Source organism: Melozone crissalis, unplaced genomic scaffold (assembly GCF_028551555.1).
Source record: "Melozone crissalis strain CALT ecotype California unplaced genomic scaffold, PUWL_Pcris_2 ptg000077l_1, whole genome shotgun sequence".
Classification (NCBI taxonomy): domain Eukaryota; kingdom Metazoa; phylum Chordata; class Aves; order Passeriformes; family Passerellidae; genus Melozone; species Melozone crissalis.
The window spans coordinates 868826-879458 of NW_026535854.1; positions in this window are offsets into that span (position 1 = coordinate 868826).

Sequence of the window (10633 nt, forward strand, 5' to 3'; positions counted from 1 at the left end):
TAGAGAGTCAGTATACCAGGGCATCCAGCTGCTAAAAGATAAGGAAACAAGATCCAGATAGAAGGCTGGTTCACTGGACTTTCCAAACACAGGGGTTTGCGAGGCTGGATTTCATCTTTAGTTAAGACTGTTGTGTGGGCTTTGTTTTTTGTATTCATTGTGTTGGTTATATTATCCCTTTTTCCTAAATGCCTGCACAACTCTATGGCAGAAGCCTTCTTTCTAGATAACAAAAAGGGGGAGATGTGAGTTCCCAGGGGCCTACCACTGGAACTGTAATACCTCAGAGCAAAGTGACCAAGGTAAAAGAGAGACACGGCTCTGAATGTAATGTTGTCGCCCATGGGCATTTGCAGGCTCATGTTGATGCAGCACCTTTTGTTCGTACCACCTAGTTCAACTGCTACATATTCTTTATATGTACTCCCTTGGAATGTTCCAACTCTCTTGTATCAATTTGGTCCTGGCTTACTTTAATGATCCTGCGCTGTTCACCCCCATATTGTGTGCCCAGCCCCATTTCGTCTCCATTCCTGGACCCTCTTCAGCGCAATCCACACTATTTAGAGTTCCACACAACAATCCCGCTCATGCCTCATCCATCAGCCATCCAAGCAAGCCGGCTCCCAGCTCTGCAAGTGCAGGTCCCTCCCAGAGGTTGCTGTGGGCAAGCCGCAACACAGGAACTGAGTGCACCAGGGAACGGGCCTCTAATAATAGACATGAATCCCACAGCCCATGCAGCAAAATCCTTGCATATCTTTTCTTTTTCCTTTTTCTCTCAGTTCTCAAGCTACATTCCGCAATTTTTCCGACTGGGAACTCGGCTTCCCTCTCCTCTTTGCAGGATAAGTCACAAGTGTAACCCTGCAGGAACAGCCTGAAACAAAGGGAAGTGGGAGAGGACTCTTGGACAGGAACTGTTGAGACAGAACACGGAGGAATGGGATCAAACTGCAAAAGTCAGAAGAGATTTGAAAATGGGAAGAAGTTCTTTACTCTCAGGGTGCTTGTCCCTGACACAGGGACCAGTGCAGAGAGGCTGTGGATGCCCCATCCCCAGCAACGTCCAAGGCCAGGTGGGACAGTGGCCACAGCAACCTGCTGTGCTGGGAGCTTGCTCAACTTGGAACCAGATCATCTTGAGGGTCCCTTTCAAGCCAAACCATTCAAAGATTTGATCATTCTGCCATCCCCATCTCTCACTGCACAGCAGCCCTGAATCTTCAGTGACATCACAGCTCCCAGAGGGTTCCAGGTGGAATGTCCAGGACCTGGAAACGAGCACAGCAGACACTTCACCGGCTGCCAAGGGTCAGTTGCTGCCCGCCCTGTGCTCTGACCCTCAGCTCTGAGGTGCTGCTGCTGACTGGGCTTTTTCTGCAACCTGCTCTGGAGCGCCAATCATAGCACAATGTGCTCTGCTGTGCCCATGGAGGTACAGTGCCATGCCAGGCAGGGGGCACCCAGCTTGGGCAGGCTGCAGCCATGTGGGAATGGATGGTGTGGGACAGGAAGACCACTGGGAGATTGTGCTTCCCCTTTCAGACTGACACAGACATTGTGGAGGCGATGGATGTGGACCAGGGCCTGGATGAAGAAGAGATGATGGAGGTGGACTCATCCTCTACTTCCATGTCCTCCACTGTGGAGGACATGGAAGTAGACGAGGAGGAGACCATCGAGGAGATGGACGTAGATGAGGAGGATGACACCGAGGACATGGAAGTTGACGAGAAGGATGAGGAGGAGCCCATGGTCCTTGGATGAAGATGAAGCCCCACAGGTAAGACAGGCAGATGCTTCCCACACCCTGCCCACACACACACTGGGTCCCCTGACGCCAGGCTGGGGCGGGGCTGGATGGACGCTCAGGGACACGGTGCCCACAGGGGGCCTGGATTGTGCTGCCACAAGCACCAGCCCCGGCCTGCCCTGCGCTTGCCTGGGGCCACGCCAGCCCTGCCAGCCCCGGCCCAGCCCCTGGGGCCCAGCTCCCAGCCCTGCTGGGCCCAGTGCTGCCAGCTGAGTCCAGCTCTGCTGCTTCCTTTCTTCCAGGACTCATACTCATGATGGCACAGATGCAACACCTTTGTAAATACGTTTTAAAGTTTTGAAGATTTCTGTAAATACGTTTCAAAGTTTTGAAGATTTCTGTAAATACGTTCACTACGTTTGAAGTTCTCTGTAAATACGTTTTGAAGATTGTTAGCCCATCGGATCCCATGTAAATATGTTCTGTACATTGTTGTTGTTGTTATAACAATTCTTATAATGACACATATTCTGTAAATCCTAGATTTGCCGATCTTCGGCAAATAAATACTGTTTCATTTTAAAACCTGACTTCTCTTGGCCATTCCTTTGGCAACAGGCAGCCTTTGCACACTTGTGGGTTCCACTTGTTCCGCGTTCCCAGGGCTGGATGTCCCTGGGGGTGCTGGCACGGCCACCCCGGGGCTGCGGGTCCCTGTGCACAGGGGCTCCCACTGACACCACTCCTGGCCCTGGGCACTGCTGCTCTTCCTGGCCTGGGGCACAGCGCTGTCCCCAAGAGCTCAGCTCTCACCAGCTCTCACACAGGGGGCTCTCACAGCACTGGCACCTGCAGCCATGCCACCAAAGCAGCCAGCAAACCTTCAGCCACCCTTCCTGCTGCAGCCACAGGCACTCCTGGGCCCAGAGCCGCCAGCAGGCCACAGCCATGCAAAATCCACCTGCACATGCTCTCAAGGCCACCACAGCCTTGGCAACTGGGCCACCTGCATCTGGGCTGCTGCAGGGGCTGATCTTTAAGCCTTGCAGCCTCCAAAGGCCCTGGGCTCTGCTTCCCAGCCTGCTCCTCTCTGCACTGCCCTGAGCCTGCATTGTTCCAGAGACAAAAGCCAAGCCAGGACATCCTCACCCTGCCCGCATTCCTGCTGCTGCCAGCGGCCACTGGCCCCTGGGCCCCACTCGGGTGACAGCTGCAGGGACAGGGCAGCCTGTGCTGGGCAGGGGGCACGGGGCTTGGGGCCCTGGGGCTGCTGCTGCTGCTGCTGCTGCTGCTGCTGCTGCTGCTGCTGCTGGGGGCCAGGGCCCAACAGGGCCCCGAGCTCAGCCCCTGCCCGGGCAGCTGCCCCCAAAGCCCCACACTCCCCGAGCATCCCCATCACACCTGCCAGGGGGAAATCCAATGGGCTTCAGGAAAGAAATTCCCCATAGTGAGTACACCACGGCATCCAAGGGGAAAGTCAGCACCAGCTGATCTTTACAGCACCTTGACAATGGTGGCTGCAGGGTAGGTGAGATCTCCAGGGCCTCTGGCAGTACCTGCTCTTCACGTGAGCCTGTGCGGCTGCTCCCACTGGGACGCAGCACTGGGCCCAGGCCAGCCCTCAGCCCCTCACAGATGATCCCAAGGAGCAGGCTCAGAAAGCATTTCCAGACCACTTCCTGTAGATATTTCAAAAGACTGAATGTAATTCAAAGAAGCCACCTTGCACATTCAGTTTTCGTGTCGTGGCATGAGAAGCCATGAAGGTGCCTCTCAATGTGCACTCAGGGCACTTCCACTGCCATCCCAAAGTGGACACAAAGGACAGGCCTCTGCTTTCAGCACTGCTGGGCTCCTCATTACAATGATATCTCAGGAGAATTCAAAGTTGTGGACGCCCAGGGGCCTCTTACTGGAATTATAATATCTCACGACAAAAATGACAAATTAAAGTAAAGTGAGGCAGCCCTTTAAATGCAACGTTTTATCAGTTTTATCAGGGCTTACTGAATGCAGTGTTGGCGCCCTGCAGCAGCAACAGGGCTGGCTCAGCTGGTGAAGCCCAGGGGACATTTTGAAACATCTGCATCCAGCACCACCAGAGCAGGGAATGTGGGGACAGCCGCCTGCAGTGCAGGATCCATGGGTGATATTTTAGCCCTGTGGGTGGGCCACCCTTTACATCAGGGGCAGCTCTGGGTAACAAATTATCCAATCCTTAGAGCGATATATATCTTCCAGTTAGGTAGTCTCTCCTTTCAGAGTAGAAGATTTTTACTAAGGGAAGTTGAAAGTCATTTGTTCATTGGCTTTTAAAGGCTTTCCCAGATATTTCTTTGTATTCGGTTCGTTTTATAGCATTCTGGGACTGAGTTAAGGAAAGTCTCTATTTTTAGAAAACTCAGGGAGTGATACGAGTCGCAACATTTTACTCTATTTTTCATATGATTTATAGAGTTTTCTCAAGGGATCAAAGTTCTAATATTCAATCCAGTTTTTGAGTTCTGCCCCCGGCATTCCTGAACCCACTGATACCAAGATAAGGGTGATACACAGGTACTGCGGTAAAGTCTAGACAAGCCACCTGCTGTCTGCCATCTCCCCTCCTTCTCTACCCCCTGCCCACGTCTGTACTGATCACACCGGCCTGGATTCTACCCTAACCCATTCTTCAGTACCTCTCCTCACTGGATCCCCCTCAGATAGCTCACAAAATGCAGTCCCACCTCTGGAGGGGGTCGTCAATATCAAACTCTCTCCCACCCGCAGCTCTCTCATCGGGTCCTCCCCCTGTGTTGGGTCCCAGCTCTGCGTCAGGTACCACCCCTGCATTGGGATCCAGCGCTTCCTTGCCTACTCCCGCTGCCCTACCCCTTCCAACTCAGCCCCTTGCGGATCCAACACTGTCAGAGCTGGAAGTGTGAGGGGTGGTAACTGGAAGGCCGCCATCTTGGCAACCAAAGGCCCACAACACCGGGCGTGGCCACTCACCCCAGGCCCCGCTCCTCTGCCAAAGACCAAGTTCCCTCTTCTTCAGCATGAGCCTGAGGATTCTTGGCAGAGGATGCGGAAGCTGGCGGCTGAAGAGGGGGACTGGGAATTGGTAGCTAAAATACAAGCAGCACCGGTGCAGTACCAGAGTGGGGCTAACCCCTGATGGGAAACTGTCCCACACGGGAGATGAAAGATCTTTCAAAAGCAATGAAAGACCATGGGAGGGTCTCATCGTACTTTAATAATTTGTTAAATGCCATCTTCACTTCACATGTTATGGTGCCTCACGATCTGCTCCATTTTATGCACATCCTACTTTCTCCCACTGAAATTATTCTGTGGGAAGGAATGGGGGAAAAACTAATACAACAGCTATTAACAGACTATGCTAGGGAAGACAGGCAGGCACACCTAACACTATTCCATCTAGGGAGGAATATTTCACTAAATCTCATTCAATAGACCTTCCCTGAGCTCTATTAGAAGAGATAGAAGTGCTGCAAAGACGCCTCTCATGCAGACACCCAATGGAGAAACACCTACTCTAGATTTCACAGACATTCTGCAGGGACCTGGGCAATCCTTTCTAAAATTTATTGACCACCTTCCACAAGCAATATTGAAACAAGTCGTGCATCCAAAAGCCAGGAAGGTACTCCTTACTAAACTTGCTGAAACTAATGCTAATAACAACTGTAAAGACATTTTACCTTCTCTACCACTCAACACAAAGCCTACCATTGCACAAATGGTCGAGGCATGCACACTTAGGGCATCCTTACACTGTCACGCCAGCCAAGCTAAGGCTACCAGTAAGGGTGTAGTAGAGGTGATAGTAGCCTCCCAAGTTATTCCCTGACATACACATGAAAAAGGACCTGGCTTTAAGTGTAGGGAGATGGGGCAATTTAAAAAGAATTGTAAACCTAAAGCCTATTACTGGGGACCTTCTAGGTGTCACAGCCACTGTCCTCACTGCCCCCCCCTCGTCCACATGTTTTCCAACACCAGCAAAACCGCTGGCCTGCGGGAAACCCCACACAGACGCAGAAAGGCCCTGCGCAATGACACCAAACGCGAGGCCGTTCCGCCATACTCTCCCCAACACCGTGGAGAACCAGCACAGCGACCTCCTCAGATCCAGCGGGACAGCTCGATTGCTGCAGAAAACTCAACAGAAGACAGCTTTGCCCTGGAACCCAAAGGCAGCTAGTAGGGGCCTTTTCTATTTCAATCCACGATATTTATGTTCACCATATTCCCACAGCAAATACAGGCCTGAAGGACGGCCCAAAGACATTTTGATTTTAACCAACAACAGGGAAGGGATGGAGACACTCACTCTACTACCTGAGGTACTCGCCCTGATATCTTTGCAGGAGATAATTGTCCAGGCTATATACTTACAGTCTCCCCTTTTTATTCCAAAAGGAACAGTTATAGCGAGAGCCAACCTCCTAGTTTACATGATCACCACACCAGCTGATCCAATGGTATTGTGGGCACAGACAACATGCAGAAATAGACCTGTTCTTAAGTTTTCTTGGTCATTTAAAGGGAGAAAGAGATGTCTTTCAGGATTATTAGATACAGGAGCTGACATCATCATAATTTCCTGCTCTGATTGGCTAAAATAATGGCCCCTGGACCCAGCTGCTGAGGTAAATATTAGCTACCAGGGGAGCCACCACTACCAGCTTCTGGAGTCAAGGTACCATCTGCATGGAAGGTCTTGAGGGCACGGTTGCTACAGGAAGATCATTCGTCACCCGGGCACCAAAACCACTTTGAGGAAGAGACCTCTTGTCCCAATGAGGGACAAGGCTAGAGATCCTATCAACACCTCAGGATTTCTAGACGGGGCCACTGAGTAGTGTGCCACACTTCAGTCAACCTGGAAGTTCAACGACCCCATATGGGTGGATCAGCGGGCCCTCTGAGGAAGAAAGTTAAAGGCCCTGAAGTCCCTCGTGCAGGAGCAGCTGACTGTGGGCCACATTGTACCATCTACTAGCCCCTGCAATGTGCCTTGCCTTGACATGCAAAAGCCTGACAAAGACCAGAGGCAGCTACTGCAGGACCTCATGGAAAATCAACAAGGTCATTGAGGACATGGGTGCCCATCTTCCCGGCCTGCCCTCAGCCTCCAAGTTACCTCGAGTTTGGCAGATGGTTGTTATACATCTAAATTACTGCTTTTTTGACATCTCCTTGCACCCCAATGAAAGCCCCTTGTTCGCCTTTTCCATCCGTAAATTGACAAGCACCTTTTACAGAGGTACCAGTGGACCGTATTGCCTCAAAGAATGAAGAAGAAGCCAAATACTGGTTTATGCCTTGGACCCCAAATTCTCTTGCTCAGGCGGAAAAGACAGCCTCATGCTATAATTTTTCATTACATGGACGATACAGTCGTTTGTGCAGAAGCTCAATTCATTTTGGATGTTGCCATACAAGATGTCATCACAGCGGCACAGCAGAAAGGTTTTAAGATTGCAGCAGATAATGTCCTAAAACAGTTGTCTGGAAGGATCTTGGCGTGAAAGCACAGAGAGAATCATCACACCCTAAACACTGCACATCAAGGACAACCCAAAGACTCTGAAAGAACTCCACCAACTCTGTGGAAGCATCAGTTGGGTACATTCACTGCTGGGAATCACCAGAGAAGATCTCACGCCACTGTTCCTGCTCCTCCTTAAAGGCAGTGAAGGACTCGATTCCCTGCAATCACTGATACCGGAGGCCGAAGCAGCTGTACTAAAGGTCTCCTGGGTGATTCAAACTAAACAGGCACACAGATACCACCCTAATTTTCCTTTCTCCCTGGCAATCCTTGTTGTAAGTCCAAAATTCCATGCATTATTGTTTCAGTGCGATTCAGCTTTCTCAGATCCCCACATAGAAATTGAATGCGTTTTCAGAGCACACCAACCTACTAAAACGATAACAACCCAACAGAAAGTTATTGCAAAACTAATGCAGGAAACCTAGAGAGTGTCTGTGCTCTCTTGCAGGAATAGACCTTGTGAATATATACTTACTTCTCACTCCAGAGCACCTCAATTGCCTACTTCAAACATCTGAACCACTGCAATATGCCTTAGATAATTTTTAGACAGATTAGGATCAGGCATCAAGTCTACCATCAAAACATTCCTGTGCTGCTCAGGATGTTTAAAATTAGCCCACACCCAGCAAGATCCATTGTAGCCCCGGGCCCAAATTCTCAGGAGCATGCCCTTGCTTCTGTCATGGCTGAAGTCAGTCCAAGAGGACTAGAGAGTCTCCACATCTGGCAATCAGACATCACACACTAAGCCGCTTTTGCCAGACTAAAGTACATCCACGTCTCAATCGACACCTTTTACAGTGCAGTTTTTGCCTCTGCCCATGCTGTTGACAAATCAGAAGATGATATAAAACATTAATTTTTAGTTTTTTCCACCTTAGCAATCCCACAGGAAATTAAAACTGATAATGCTCTTGCTTATACCTTGCAATGATTCCAACAAGTTTCTGTCCCCTGCGGCATAAAACATGTCACAGGCACACCACACTCCACCACAGGACAGTCCATAGCCGAGAGGGCCCACTGAGCCATCAAAAGGATCCTTGATCAACAGAGCTGGGGAGTCCAGATATTATCTTCCATTGAGAGACTGGCCAAGGCCTTTTACGTATTCAACTTTTTGAACAACCCATTTATGGAGACAACTCCCCCAATCATCAGGAATTTTACTAATTCAACTGCAGCCCAATTAAAAGAACTGCCACCTGTATTGAGCAAAGACCCCAAATCTAAACAAATTATGGGCCCTTTTCCATTAATTACTTGGGGAAGCGATGCTGCCCTTGTCTCTACAGCAACACTCCTAAGATGGATTCCAGCAAAATACTTTAAAACTGTTTCTGGGAACGATGAGGCAACCACCAGAACTACCATCAGAAGAACAGAATGGAAGGCTAAGAGAGACAGCAGCAGCCTGAGAAAGAACAAGGAGAAGGAAAGAAGAAGATCTCCTAAGCAGCGTTGACCACACACACCAAGATAGCTCAGACACCACTAACCAGGATATATGGATTAACATTTGTAAAAATTATATTTTAGCATTGATATATGATTCTTTAATAAGCTGTGTTCACACCCTTGGCTTAAGAAGAGAAAGTTTAGTGGGAACACAACTTAAGTTTCAACTTCTAATCTCTTTATCTGTTTGCTTTTAGGCAACCCAAGCCTCAAGATACTAAGTCAGCTAAAGTCAGAGGATGCTGCCATTTGTAGCCGCTGCAGCAGGAATCTGGATGCTCCTCACTGAGCCGCATGCCTTCAGCTGGGTGCTTCCACAGAGAAGCTACAATTTCTTGTCCATGGCGATGGCGGTCAGGCACTACAAGGCATGTGTTTTTTCTACCTGTTGTCACATAGAGAGTCAGTATACCAGGGCATCCAGCTGCTAAAAGATAAGGAAACAAGATCCAGATAGAAGGCTGGTTCACTGGACTTTCCAAACACAGGGGTTTGCGAGGCTGGATTTCATCTTTAGTTAAGACTGTTGTGTGGGCTTTGTTTTTTGTATTCATTGTGTTGGTTATATTATCCCTTTTTCCTAAATGCCTGCACAACTCTATGGCAGAAGCCTTCTTTCTAGATAACAAAAAGGGGGAGATGTGAGTTCCCAGGGGCCTACCACTGGAACTGTAATACCTCAGAGCAAAGTGACCAAGGTAAAAGAGAGACACGGCTCTGAATGTAATGTTGTCGCCCATGGGCATTTGCAGGCTCATGTTGATGCAGCACCTTTTGTTCGTACCACCTAGTTCAACTGCTACATATTCTTTATATGTACTCCCTTGGAATGTTCCAACTCTCTTGTATCAATTTGGTCCTGGCTTACTTTAATGATCCTGCGCTGTTCACCCCCATATTGTGTGCCCAGCCCCATTTCGTCTCCATTCCTGGACCCTCTTCAGCGCAATCCACACTATTTAGAGTTCCACACAACAATCCCGCTCATGCCTCATCCATCAGCCATCCAAGCAAGCCGGCTCCCAGCTCTGCAAGTGCAGGTCCCTCCCAGAGGTTGCTGTGGGCAAGCCGCAACACAGGAACTGAGTGCACCAGGGAACGGGCCTCTAATAATAGACATGAATCCCACAGCCCATGCAGCAAAATCCTTGCATATCTTTTCTTTTTCCTTTTTCTCTCAGTTCTCAAGCTACATTCCGCAATTTTTCCGACTGGGAACTCGGCTTCCCTCTCCTCTTTGCAGGATAAGTCACAAGTGTAACCCTGCAGGAACAGCCTGAAACAAAGGGAAGTGGGAGAGGACTCTTGGACAGGAACTGTTGAGACAGAACACGGAGGAATGGGATCAAACTGCAAAAGTCAGAAGAGATTTGAAAATGGGAAGAAGTTCTTTACTCTCAGGGTGCTTGTCCCTGACACAGGGACCAGTGCAGAGAGGCTGTGGATGCCCCATCCCCAGCAACGTCCAAGGCCAGGTGGGACAGTGGCCACAGCAACCTGCTGTGCTGGGAGCTTGCTCAACTTGGAACCAGATCATCTTGAGGGTCCCTTTCAAGCCAAACCATTCAAAGATTCGATCATTCTGCCATCCCCATCTCTCACTGCACAGCAGCCCTGAATCTTCAGTGACATCACAGCTCCCAGAGGGTTCCAGGTGGAATGTCCAGGACCTGGAAACGAGCACAGCAGACACTTCACCGGCTGCCAAGGGTCAGTTGCTGCCCGCCCTGTGCTCTGACCCTCAGCTCTGAGGTGCTGCTGCTGACTGGGCTTTTTCTGCAACCTGCTCTGGAGCGCCAATCATAGCACAATGTGCTCTGCTGTGCCCATGGAGGTACAGTGCCATGCCAGGC